Source organism: Hemitrygon akajei, unplaced genomic scaffold (assembly GCF_048418815.1).
Source record: "Hemitrygon akajei unplaced genomic scaffold, sHemAka1.3 Scf000048, whole genome shotgun sequence".
Classification (NCBI taxonomy): domain Eukaryota; kingdom Metazoa; phylum Chordata; class Chondrichthyes; order Myliobatiformes; family Dasyatidae; genus Hemitrygon; species Hemitrygon akajei.
In genome coordinates, this window is record NW_027331934.1 from 673,294 (window position 1) to 687,866 (window position 14,573).

At 46.2% G+C, this 14,573-nt stretch overlaps 1 protein-coding gene across 1 annotated transcript in view; it reads left to right on the top strand.

Moving 5' to 3' along the window:
- The first annotated feature begins 10,410 nt into the window (after window positions 1-10,410).
- LOC140720923 (uncharacterized) overlaps window positions 10,411-14,573 on the top strand; it is a 443,642-nt gene continuing 439,479 nt past the window's right edge. Inside the window, exons 1-2 of the mRNA XM_073035771.1 lie at window positions 10,411-10,559; window positions 14,016-14,189. The gene's annotated coding sequence lies outside the window, so the exon portion shown is untranslated. The remainder of the gene's footprint in view (window positions 10,560-14,015; window positions 14,190-14,573) is intronic.

Below are 14,573 nucleotides of genomic sequence, written 5' to 3' on the forward strand. Positions count from 1 at the left end.
GAAGGGAACCGTGAACTCTGATGAAATATCATGTATTTGGTGTATTTTTTTTCTTTTGAACACTAGACATTCTCTTTCTCCAGATTTAACTGTGCCCCAGCTGTTAGGAACTGACTTCGAGGTCAGTTTGTTTGTAAAAAGCCATTTTTAATAGATGTTGGCAGTTGGATCATTCCAGTAATGGACCAGTTGGGGAGCAACTGTACCGAGATAACCACCCCCCAGAGATAACAACCAGTCAAAGTCGAAAGCAAGACTGGGGCGCCCTTCTCCTTCAGCTTATTTCTCACTTACTGAAAACAAGTTACCACATTACAGCAACAATCATATGAAATTATGACAATTTCCCGCTGGTGAATGTGACTGGCACCGCACTTAGATTACAGATACATCTGCCGTTCCTCGTCAGAGAAGGATGGAAAAACACCAAACATTAAATTCACAGCGTCTCTTATTTGCCAGAGTGTGCTGCTGGTATGTTGAATTAGTAACAGGACATTCGCCCCCTCAGTCCTGTTTCGCCATTGTCTATAATCACAGCTGGACTGTGATCGCAGTGACACATTCCTGCGACCGCTTGCAACACTTCACGCCCTTGTCTGTCCAGAATCTGTGCGCTTCGGATTTAAACACATTTTTAAAAATTTGCTTCTTTTTCCCTTTCAGGAGGAGATTTTCAAAGATGCATGAGTTCTACCTCATAAAAAAATAACCTAATCTATCTTCATTTGTTTCAGCTCCCCTTACAGTAGCAAACATGCTCTCCACATTCCTGTCCAGACTCTGCGTGATGCTCACTCTCCCCAGCAAGGGACCAATTAATTTATCTAAACACCAGCGAAAAAAATCTCCTCTCCTTCATCAAAATAACAGAGAATACGTTGAACTCCCCGCTTTTATCAAATACCAGCAAATTCAGGCAAATTCATCGATTCATCTAGTACCCGAAGATAAAATCATGTTACCTCTAATTCTACTAAATCAGCGAAATCAATCTGAGGTTGATAAACGTGACGGGCGAGAGCACAGTGGTCAGCGTTGAAGCGGACGGTAGCGCAGTGGTCAGCGTTGAAGCAGACAGGGAACAGCAGCTGAAGGCCCCGGACAGGCACTCAGTGGCCACATTAGTAAGTACAGGAGCTAGATGGTAAAGTGCCCAAATTAGCAAAATTTGCTAATTTTCTCTACGGCCACTGAGAATTACCACAATATTTGTTGATATAAATATCACTGCCAGAAGTACCTCGTCTTTCCTAAAAAAAAATAAATACGGATACAGAATAATCGAGCACACAGATCCGTGAAGCCGCGTGATTTCAATATTAATATTGATATGGTAGAAATATTAGAAATACTGCCATTACAAGTGTGTTTATTAAAACGCCATAATAATTCCCGAATACAGTCCATGTTCCTACCTGATGCAGGACTCCTGATTCTGGTTTCAGTGAATCGAGTATCTGAATTTTAGGTCCCTAACAGTAAGTGAACACACCCTGAGCAATGTTCAGTTGATAACACGCTCGTAAACCTGAACTTCACCCTATTCAGCATGAAACGCCACACCCTGTTCCACAGCGCTTGAGTTAAACCACACAAAGACTCACCTTGATTGAATGAGTGTTTCTAACTTGTGGTCCGAACCAGAATTAATACTTCAGTGCGCGAAATTTTACCACCTCCAGAGAGGAAACATAACCCCCATTCTGGTTCCGTTCGGTTGGTGCTGTCGCTTGGAGTTATTGCTCACTCTGGGAGTAGTTTATTGTCAGATTATAAACTTCAGCGACAGCCCAGGGCAAAGATCACTTTGGGCTTATTGCACAGAGGCAGCACACGCAAGGGCGTTCTCCACTCTGTTGAAATTATACGCATTTGGAATAATGTTCTCATTTGATCAGCTGACATTCCCTTTCTCCCGATTTAGCTGCACCCCCGAGGCCTGGACCTGCACTGATCTTTAGCAGTTGTCCTCAGTTGTAACATTTGGGTAATAGTCAAATGGAAAGCGGCTGTGCCGAGATTACCATCTCCCAGAGATAACTACCGGTCAAAGTCGACAGCAAGACAAGGACGCCCTTCTCCTTCAGTTTATTTTTCACTTACTGGAAACAAATCGCAGGATCACAGCGCCATCATATGAAATTTAGACCATTTCCTGCTGGTGAATTTGCCCGACATCGCATTTACTTTACACATACATCAACCGTTTTTCATCAGTGACGGATGGAAAAACTCTGAATATTAAATTCACGGGGTCTCCTATTTGGCGGAGGTTGTTGCTGGCGTAATGAATCAGTAGCAGGGCATTCGGCCTCTCAGTCCTGTTCCAACATTCTCCGATTCTCTGATCTCAACTGAACTCTGATTTCAGTGGCCCAAGCCTGCACAGCCTGCAACACGTCACTTCCCTGCCTGTCACGAAACTGTGTCCTGCGGAATTAAACACGTGGAAAAATCTCTCTTTTTTTTTCTTTTGAGGAAAAATTCCAAAGACACAATATTCTGCCTCTTAAAAATAATCTCGTCTATCTTCACCTGTTTGAGTCTCCCTAACAACAGCAAGCATATTGTCCACATTGCTGTCCAAGATGTCTCGTCATGTTACCTATTACCAGCAACCGCTCCACTCACTGATCTAAGCAAGTCGATAAAGTCTCCTCTCACTGATCTAAATAGCAGCGAGTACCATCGCCTCCCGACCTTTAAATAATACCCGCGAATACAGTAAAAAAAATCCGACATTCATTCAATTTATCCGACACCTCCCTCTGCAACTGGATCCTAGACTCACTGACTGGGAGACCTCAGTCAGTCCGGATCAGGAGCAACATCTCCAACACCATCACACTGAGCACGGGGGCTCCCCAGGGCTGTGTGCTCAGTCCACTGCTGTTCACTCTGCTGACCCACAACTGTGCTGCAACACACAGCTCAAACCACATCATCAAGTTCACCGATGACACGACCGTGGTGGGTCTCATCAGTAAGAACGTCGAGTCAGCATACAGAGAAGAGGAGCAGTGGCTAACGGAAGGATGCAGAGCCAACAACCTGTCTCTGAATGTGAACAAAACAAAAGAGATGGTTGTTGACTTCAGATGGCACGGAGCGACCACTCCCCGCTGAACTTCAACGGCTCCTCAGTAGAGATCGTTAAGAGAACCAAACTTCTTGGTGTTCGGCCTGCGGAGAATCCCACCTGGTCCTCAACACCAGCTCCATAGCAAAGAAAGACCAGTAGCGTCTCTACTTTCTGCGAAGGCTGAGGAAAGACCGCCACACCCCATCCTCATCACATTCTACAGGGGTTGTATTGAACAGCTGCATCACTGCCTGGTACGGAAATTGCACCATCTCAGATCGCAAGACCCTGCAGCGGATAGTGAGGTCAGCTGAGAAGATCATCGGGGTCTCTCTTCCCGCCATCACGGACATTTACACTACACGCTGCATCCGCAAATGAAACAGCATTATGAAGGACCCCACGCACCCCTCATACAATCTCTTCTACCTCCTGCCGTCTGGGAAAAGGCACTGAAGCATTCAGGCTCTCACGACCGGACTATGTAACAGTTTCTTCCCCCAAGCTATCAGACTCCTCAATACCCAGAGACTGGACTGACACCTTACTGTCCTGGTTATTATTTATTGTAATGCCTGCACTGTTTTGTGCACATTTTGCAGTCCTGGATAGGTCTGTAGTCTAGTGTAGTTTGTTTGTTTGTTTTTCTGTGTTGCTTTTTTTTACGTAGTTCCGTCTAGTTTTTGTACTGTGTCATGTAACACCGTGGTCCTGAAAAAACGTTGTCTCATTTTTACTGTGTACTGTACCAGCAGTTATGGTCGAAATGACAATAAAAGTGACTCGACTTGACTTGAGAACAAGCTGGTAGTGGGGTTGTGTGGCTCTGTTGGTAACATATTAAATAAAATCATTAGAAAGAGGTGACATAGGTTTGGAAATTATAGAATGTGTGGGTAGAATTAAGGAACAGCAAATGTAAAAACAGTAGTAAGTATGTGGTCCACAAATTAAAATGGGAGAGAGAAAATGCGTGCCATACGGGCAATGTTACAATAATCATGGGGAATTGTCATGCAGGTGATTAGGAAAATTAGGATGTTGTTGGTCTCAAGAGGAGGAATTCCTGGAATGCCGACAATATGCTTTTTTAGAGCAGCTCGTGGATGAGCCCACTTGGGGATCAGATATTCTGGATTGGGTGTTGTAATAAACCGGAATTAATTAGGTCACTTAAATCCAAAGAACCCTTTGAGGCAAGTGCTCAGAATCTGATCAAATTCACCCCGACATTAGAGAAGGAGAAACTGAAGTCAGATGTGGAATAAAGAGAATTAGAGAGGCATGAGAGCAAAATTGGTCAAAATTGATTTTAAATGAAGACGGGCATGGACGAAAACAGAGCAGCAATGGCTGAAAATTTTGGAAGCAATTTGGAAGGCACAGGATATATACAGTGGCATGCAAAAGTTTAGGCACCCTGGTCAAAATTTCTGTTACTGTGAATAGGTAAGTGAGTAAAAGATGTCCTGATTACAAAAGGCATAGTTAAAGATGACACATTTCTTTAATACTTTAAGCAAGATTACATTTTTATTTCCATCTTTTACAATTTCAAAATAACAAAAAAGGAAAAGGGCCCAAAGCAAAAGTTTGGGATCCCTGCATGCTCATTATTAAGTAACACCCCCTTTGGCAAGTATCACAGCTTGTAAACACTATTTGTAGCCAGCCAAGAGTCTTTCAGTTCCTGTTTGGGTAAATTACCGGGTTCAGTCATAAGTAGCAAAGTACTGACTGTGTTAATTACAAATGACTATATTACTAGAGTCACAGAGAGCAGCCGCACTGAAACAGGCCCTTCGGCCCTTCCAGTCAGTGCCGACCTGTTTTTTTTGTTACTGCCTAGTTCCAACTACCTGCACCAGAGCCTCCATACACCTCCCTTCCACGTCCTCACCCAAATTCCTCTTTCGTATCTAAATCAAACCCACATTCTCCACTTCCACTGGCAGCTCATTCCACACTCTCACCAACCTCTGAGTGAAGAATCCCCCTTCAGATTCCCCGAAAATAATTCACTTTCACCCTGAACGTATGTCCAATGGCAGGGTGAGAGGGAGGACGGGGCAGAGAGGGAAGACAGTAAGGGGAGGGGGTGGTCAAGTGCAGAGAGGGAAACAGAGCGGAGTGTTTATACTTAATATCTTTCAGAAAAACTATTTGTTTGAACATAATTGCTGCAAACCTAATATCCATACTCTATACATTCTCAACCAAATTACTGATCTAAATGACAAGTAGCAATGTTTGATGTTCAAAGTAAATGTTATTATCAGAGTACATATATGTCACCACATACAACCCTGAGATTGTTTTTCCTACAGGAACACTCAGAAAATCTATAGAATAGTAACAGGATCAATGAAAGATCCAGTGGAGCATAGAATTCAACAAACTGTGCAAATGCAAGTACAGTCGGCCCTCCTTATCTGCGAGGGTTTTGTTCCGGGGCCCCTTGCGGATACCAAAATTCGCGGATGCTCAAGTCCCTTATTCAACCGTCTCAATGCCGTGGACATTAGGACCCAGAGGTAGAGATCTGAATCCGCAGTGTTTCAGTTCACAAAAATAATCCCGATAACGATTTAAAATAAAGTGGAAATTATAAAGCGATCGGAAAGAGTTGAAACGCCATCGGTCATTGGAAAAGCGTTAGGCTACGTCGGTCAACGATCGGAACAATTTTAATGGATAAAGTGAGAAAGGCCCTGCCCCGATGAAAGCTACTATTATTACTAAGCAACGCAGTGGCTTAATTATTGGGTTTTGGGGTTTGGGGTTTTTGATCCTCCAGATCAACCCTGCAGGGTGGATAGCGCACTCGAGAGCGGTTTGTCACTGGATCTTCCGGAGATCTCACGAACTTCCTGAGCCCGACGCTGAAACATACGTTCTTAATTGTTTTATATGCATAGCAAGGTAAAATATATACTATATAAGAATACAAACGTTTGACTAACTGACGCTAAATAATACGGATGCACGTTCCGACTTACTCAGTAAAAGAACTTCCGATTTTTTTCGATCCTCACGCACGTGGGACGATGACTCACGCACATCCTCCCGTATACTTTAAATCATCTCCAGATTACTTATAATACCAAATACAATGTAAATGCTATGTAAAATAGCTGTTATACTGCATTGTTTAGGGAATAATGACAAGAAAAAGGTCTGTACTTGCTCGAACAACAAGTGTTGGGAGGGCACTTCCGGGTTTTCGCGATTTGCGGATAAGGAGGGCCGACTGTATAATTGAAAATCAATAAATAATGAGAAACATAGTTGTAACCCCGGTGAACCTCACTAGGCCCGGGCCTTAAGTCCAATAAACTGCCTCCCACCATCACTCTCTGCTTCCTACCATCAAGACAACTGTGCATCCAGTGAGCCAGCTCTCCCTGGATCCCGTGTGGTCTGACTTTCCACAGCAACTTACCATGTGAACCTTGTCAAAGGCCTCACTGATTCCCATATCGGCCCCGATCCTGGGACAGAGGTGTCACCGATCAGAGGGCATAGATTTAAGCAGAGGATGCAGACGTTTAGAGGGATCTGAGGAAGCGACTTTTCACTCAGAGGGCATCTGAAATCTGGAACTCACTGCCCGAGGTGGTGGTGGAGGCAGGTCCCTTCACAACATTTACGAAGTGGATGAGCATTGAAACTGCCGAGATACAGTCGGCTATGAACCAAGTGCTGATAAATGGGACCAGTGTAGACAGTGAGTAGATGGTCAGAACAGGTATGGCCGGCCAAAGACCTGTTTCCGTGCTGTGTGATCCACCACTCCGAATTAACGATGGTGGCACCGCAAGGCATTGATTTCAAAACTCCACACCCCTCTCCAACCTGAAATAAACCAGACTGAACCCCTTTGTCACCACTGGGAGTATCTGTTTCTGTCAAGGTAATATACAAATTGTGCACTTTTGCAAAACAACTGGCAATTGATGAAGCTTCTGTGTAAGGCATTAATGTTGCTACCTTACAGCAAAATTAACCCTCTCACTGTGTCAGAATCAGTGATTAAATCAGACTCCAAACACTGTGCTTCCATCCCTGCACGTTATAACCGGAACCACTAAGGGTCTGATGGAGACATAGGATCACATCTCCTCTGCTTCTGACATTTCAAATACCCTCAGAATGGTTTTCTGATTCAGTCTGAAGGTTATGGTACATTCAGCTCGTCGTCAGACCTGACAAACCATGTCTTCCCACAGCTGGTTCCACCTGTTGGTGTGTCCTCTTTCCTCCACCTCCAGGGAAGCTGCATCTCCACACAAACTCCTCACTTGAGACGACTGTCTGTACCCGTGACACAGGAAATCACATCTCTGTCACTCTCCTGATACCGTGTCTGACCTGCACACCTCCGGTATCCTCCCTCAACAAGCTCCTTCCTCAGTCACCATCTGTGAGATTATATAAAAACACAATTACTGTAAAACAATCTATCAGACAGCTCCTGTACCCCTCCATCCCGGACGATGGTTTGCTGATTAAAACTCTCTCTCCTCAGCCCCTTCCCTATTCCCTTTCCCTTTGCAAACTCCAGATATGCCAGCTGATGCGAATCCACTGTGAGGATATTTATATCTCACAGGAGGATGTCGAAACCCGTGTTGTTCTCTGATACAGAGGTCACTGAAACCCCACCGCCATCCCAATCTGCATCAACAGCCCATGACGGTGACAGCTCTGCCAGACACTGGGGCTTTGTAACAAACACCATGTTAACAGCAAGATTAGACAGTAATTCATTTGAAGAGAGAATTGCTGTTTCCTGAAAGGACACGCGAGCGTCCGATACAACGGAGCAGATCCTCCCCTGTTTACAACTTTATTTGACCCGGGTCACAGAACGTCCGATCATCCCACTTTCTCACAACAGCAACCCCCCCCCCCCCCCCCGACTACACCCATAACCTCTACCCACACACACACACACAGATCCCCTTCACCCCAAACCCCTCCCACCCTGGGAACCACAACTAACTGATCCCACAGCCCGGGCTCGGGCGCAAAGCTAAAACCGGGGCTGCGGGACCGGAGAGCCCGGAGCCTCCAGCCGTCCGGCAGAGCTCGTTCCCGGCACTTTTCATAGAAACATAGAAAACCTACAGCACGATACAGGCCCTTCGGCCCACAAAGTTGTGATTCGACGGCAACCGGCCCCCGATTTCCACAAACCCGAGATCAGACCCTTCTTCACGGACGCCTGAACAGAATAATAGGTACGGTCGGCACTGCGCCTGCGTTTAGCAGGAGGTTCTGGGCTGCACCAGCCGTGGCCGGAGGTCCCTACAGAGGGACCAGTGACCGGAGGCGGGAGGGACAACGGAGAGGTAAATCACAAACACGACAAAGTCTGCAGATGCTGGAAATTCAGAGCAACACAAACAAAACGCTGGCCGAACTCAGCCGGCCGGGCAGCATCTATCAGAGAGAAAAATCACACTCCCACCCCGCCCCCCGCATAAAACAATGCAATCAGAGGTTTATGATCATTTTCAACATCAAAAGATTGCCCTGACACAAACTGATGAAATGCCTCACAAGGAAACATAATGCTGAGCAATTCTTTTTTTCAATCTGGGCAATAACGTGTTTCTGGATCAGATAATGAACGAGTTGCATCCGCCACTTGTAGCCGTTCCTTATCATGAAATGATCATTTTCAACATCAATAGATTCCCCAGAGGGAATCGGAATGAAACTGTTTGGACACCAGGAAGTCCCGCTCGGAGCTTAATAAAGGTTAATTTATTATCAAAGCAGGTATCCGTAAACAATTCTTGAGCTTTTTCTCTTCTCCAGAAAACCACGAAACAAAGAAAGAGCATGAAAGTCGTTCAGAGAGAAAAATCAAACTCCCCACCTCAACCCCCGCATCAAAAAGACAGTATTCCGATCATCAAACCCCCAAAACCCACCCCTCCCGCACAAAAGGGAACAATATCGTCGACCGCCACCCCCCCCCCCAAAACAACCCTACCCCGCACAACTGCGGAGGAGCCGGTGTCACCAGTGTAGAGGCGGCCGCATCGGGAGCAGCGGACACAAAGGGCGACCCCGGAAGATTCACAGGTGAAGTGTCGCCTCACCAGGAAGGGTGTTTGGACAACGGAGAGAGTTCGGCCGTTCGGCCCTTTCACTGTGACACCCCGAACTCCACATCGAATCCGTCCAAACGAATCTGGGCGAAATTTAATGACCAATAAATATAATTCCTCTCAGCGGTCAGCTGTCTGAATGATTCCCTGACTCTGAGAGGAAGGGGTATCTATGGTCCACACTGTCAGGGTGTTGAGTTTACCAGGAGACAAAGACTGCAGGGACGAGAGGTTTTCTGTTGACTAATACACTGTGTGTGTGTGGTGAACTAGATATACCTGTCTGACTGCTCCTGTGGCTCCTCCCACAGACCCTGCTGACTGCTCCTGTGGCTCCTCCCACAGACCCCTGTATAAAGGCGACTGTGGGCTGCTGCTCTCCCTCATTTTCCCCAGGATGTAGTGTTGTTTATTCTTCCAGTCAATAAAAGCCGATATCTCGCTTCCTAAGTCTCAGCGTGAGTTATTGATGGTGCATCAGTGTGGACCCCGCTGGCAATTCTGGTGTTGTGACCCGAATCGAGACAAACACTACGCTGCCCATTCCACCGACAACACGGCACAGCCGGACACATAACAGGGGACTTTACATCTCACAACACTGGATTCAGTGATGAAACCCGTGATTAATGTTGTTGTCCCACCGAAAAATCAATTAAAGTGATTTTAAATACGAGCGCTCCCCCACAGGTGACGTCACACAGCTCCCCCCCCCCCCCCACTCGCCTGACGTCACACATGGGCTCCCCACACCGGGATCTGCCCTGACGGGCGCGGTGTCTTACGTCACCCACGTGCTGCTGTACTCGAGCTTTATCGGTTTAACAGCTGGGCTAATAATTAACTGTTTATAAACATAGACTGATTTAACTGAAACCCGCACATTTCCTGTGTGGGTCTGAATTGTGTGTCGGGATGGGATGGGATGGGAATCGAAATTATAACTCTGAGAACTCTGTGACCTGGGGCTGGAGGGAAAGGGATCGGGGAAGATATGGAGGGAAAAACTAAATACGAGTCTGGTGTAAATATGGAAATAATATAGGGAAATAATGAAATAATTTGGGAAGTGCGGCGGTGGGTCGGGCAATATGTGAAGGGGGAGGAACAGTCACCGAGTCACGTGATCCTGTTTTACCGCGGATCGTCAGCATTTTCCGAGGCTCCGCCCAACGCCCGTGACGCAATAAGCACATTGCGCATGCTCACATTCCCGGGAACGGCAGTGTTTTTTCGTTCTTTGTGAAAGCGGGACGGCGGTGAGATCGGGATCGGAGGGGCTTCTCGCCCCCTTGGACGGGGAGCCGGAGACGGATTATTCTCTGCGGGGCAACACCAACAATTTCCCTTCGGTAAGTATTGAAGCCGGTCCCGAGCGGGGAGGTCTGACGTTGGGTAGTGAGTTAACTTTTCCGAACTCAAACAAGAGAAAATCTGCAGTTGCTGGAAATGCGAGCAACGCGCACAAAATGCTGGAGGAACTCAGCAGTCCGGGCAGCATCTACGGGAAGAATACAGTCGACATTACCGGCCGAAACCCTTCGGCAAGACTGGAGAATAAAAGGTGGGGGTGGGGAGGGAGAGAGAAACACAAGGTGATCGGTGAAACCTGAAGGGGGAGGGGATGAACTTTCCCGAACTGGCGGCCTCGCCTCGCTTCCTTCACAGAATCTGCCGGGGTCGGTCCGGGTTGTGAGACCTTCACACCGAACCGTCTGAGATGAGCCGCCGCTCAGCCCCTGTTGTTCTGGTCCTATTAGCAGGATGACGTAAACATGTTTCTATATTGTCACTGACAGAGAATCGTATAGTGTGTGTTCCGTGTGTTATCTGAATGTACTTGCCTGTGATGCTGCCACAAGTTCAGTGTTTCTCTGTACCTTTACGTTCCCGTACTTGTGCACTTGGCAATGAATTCAACAGGTCCTGAGAAATCTCAGTGAGATTTGATTAGTGATGATCATCTTGGCAGCTCGGTAGGTCGAATGTATGCGACAGTACACTGTTAAATGCAAAACCCTGAACAGTGTCGATGTTCAGAGGGATCTTAGACTCCAAGTTCATCGCTCCCTGAAAGAGACTGCACAGATTGATCGGGTGGTTAAGAAGGCAAATGGCATGGTTGTCTTTATTAGTTGAAGCATTGAGTTCAAAAGTCATGAAGTTGTGTTGCAGCTTTATAAAACTAGTTAGACCACATCTGGAGTGTTTCACACAGTTCTGGTCGCCCCCATTCTCGGAAGGATGTCGGGGCTTTGGAGTGGGCGCAGAAAAGGTTTACCAGGATATTGCCTGGATTAGAGGGCCTGAGCTATAACGGGAGGTTGGACAAAATTGTGTTGTTTTCTCCGGAGCCGTGCCGGCTGGGGTGAGACTGGATAGACGTTTATAAGATTACCAGAGGATTAGAAGCCATGTCTCAGAAAGGCAGCGTCCATTATCAAGGACCTCCAGCACCCAGGGCATGTGGTTTTCTCAATGTTACCAGCAGGTAAGGAGGTACAGAAGTCTGAAGGCTCACACTCAGTGATTCAGGAACAGTTTCTTCCATTCTGCCATCCAATTGCTAAATGGATATTGAACCCTTGAACACTACCTCACATTTAAAATATATAGTATTTCTGTTTGTTGCACGATTTTTAATGTATTCACAGAAACAAAGAAAACCTACAGCACAATACAAGACCTTCGGCCCACAAAGTTGTGCCAACATGTCTCTACCTTAGGAATTACTATGGTTACCCATAGCCTTCTATTTTTCTAAGCTAGTATTTCTTTATTTTTCTCCAGTGTCTCCAGGTACCTATACAAAAGACCATATTCTACCCTCCTCCACCACCGTTGCCGGTAGCCAATTCCACACACTCACCAACCACTCCCTGAGTAAAAAAACTTATCCGTAACATTTCCTCTGCAACTACTCCCCAGCACCTTAAACCTGTGCTGTCTTTTCATAACCATTTCAGACCTGGGAAAAAGTCTCTGACCATCCACACGATCAATGCCTCTCATCATCTTATACACCTCTATCAGGTCACCTCTCATCCTCCGTTGCTCCAAGTAGAAAAGGCCGAGTTCTCTCAAACTATTCTAATAAGGCATGCTCCCCAATCCAGGCAACATCTGTGTAAATATCCTCTGCACCATTTCTATGGTTTCCACATGCTTCGTGTAGTGAGGCAACCAGAATTGAGCACAGTGGGGTGTGACCAGCGTCACATATAGCTGCAACATTACCTCTCGGCTCCTAAATTCAATCCCACGATTGAAGAAGGTCAATGCATCATATGCCTTCTTAACCACAGAGTCAACCTGCGTAGCAACTTTGAGTGTCCTATGGACTGGGACCCCAGGATCCCTCTGATCCTCCACACTGCCAAGAGTCTTACCATTAATGTTATATTCTGCCATCATGTTTGACCTAACAAAATGAACCACTTCACACTTATCTTGGTTGAACTCCATCTGCCACTTTTCAGCCCATTTTTGCATCCTATCAATGTCCCACTGAAACCTCTGACAGCCCTCCACACTATCCACAACTCCCCCAACCTTTGTGTCATCAGCAAACTTACCAACCCATCCCTCCACTTCCTCATCCAGGTCATTTATCAAAATCACAAAGAGTAAGGGTCCTAGATATACTGTAAATGATTCAGTTGTTTATTTTTATTATTTTATTTTGTTTTTTTTTCCTTTCTATAATATGTATTGCATTGAACTGCTGCTGCACAGTTTTCAAATTTCATGACACACACCGGTGATAATAAACCTGATTCTGATTCTGAGTGGACAGACAAGCTATTTTTCCTTGGGGTTGAAATGTCTAATATATTTAAGGTGAGAGGAGATGTAAGCAGTAAGTTTGTTTCTTTACACAGAATGGTGGGTAGCTGGAAAACTCTGCCTGGGGTGGGAGACCCGACTGGTCACGTGACCCCGTTTGCCCCTCCCATTTAACAGCAGATGGGCAGCACCTGTGCATCTGTTTCCGAGGCCCTGCCCTCCGGATGATGTGACACTCACTTCGCGCATGTTCACTGTCTCCGGCCGGGCGGTGTTTTCTTTTCCACTCAGTGCTGAAGTGCATCATCTGTGGGATCGAGGGAAGGGTCCTCACCTCCTGGGTGGGGGAGCCCGGGGTCGGGATCACTGTCTGTGGGCAGAAGATATTGCGTTCCCATCGGTGAGTATTGAGACCGATCCCAAGCTGGGAGATCTGATGTGGGCCGTGAGCCCCAAACTGAGGACCAATTACTCATTTATTTTCCGATTATCTGGGCTGGTCAAAAATGTGTAGAGTTCACTTAATCTGCATTGAAACCTGGAGCCCAGGCTGTCTATTTCCGCAGAGTTGAAATGGGAGACCCACCAACAGGTCACGTGAGGCTGTTTACTGTTGATCTGCCCTGCCCTTCACTTTGTGATGCAAGATAACTTGGTGTGTGCTCAGAGTCCCCGGATGGGTCAGGATGCTTCCTCTATGTTGTGTTGGGGGATCTGACATTGGTCACTGAGTCCCGTTAACTTAACCACACATTGCTCCTGCACGTTTATAGCCCAGATGGATCAAATCGCCTAATCCTGTTCCTGTGTCTTATGTATTACCATGACAGAATGATGGCTGCTTCTTATCCCATATTGTTTTGTGATGTGTGAGGGACAATAAAAGATTGTTCACTGAGATTATTATATTTGGCTTCAACGTTTAAATTTCAGTGAGTTTTGTTCTTAGTAACATTAAGCAGAAATGTTTGGTTCTCCTTTTCATTGTTAATGTGCTTCATTATCTCTCTGGTTAATGTTAGACCTGCGGTGAGAGGTTTATTGGAAGAAAAAACCCCAGCTGGAAGCAAACCATGGCTAAAGATGTGGGAATAGCAACAAGTGAACTGGCCCGAGGACTGAGAGCATCAACTGGAGAGAACAACTCCGAATCAGCTGACTTGGAGATCCCAGTGAGTCAGTGAGGAGGAAGTTTGGTGAGTCTCATTTACTTAAACACTGGTCCTTTATACATTACATACCTGTACAATAGAAGGTGGGAAATAGTTGGTGAGACTGAATGTGCCCAGAAGAACCATTTATGCCTCTGTCAGACACAGTTGCAATCACACCAGGTCTGGTAATGTGCTTCCAGCAGCCCAGCCCTTTAAAACCACTCCCACTCTGTGGAAGTCGAATCTGGATAAAGTCACTCTGAGACCATACGGTACAAACTCTTTATTCCAAGCACCCAGGGCTTACTTAGTTAGTCGCTCAAACAGGAACAGTCTGTGACTGTTCCCACCCAATCCACTAACTGACTAACAATTCCCCTTACACCACAGATATATCCATCCAGATACCCCCACACAAGACAGGCT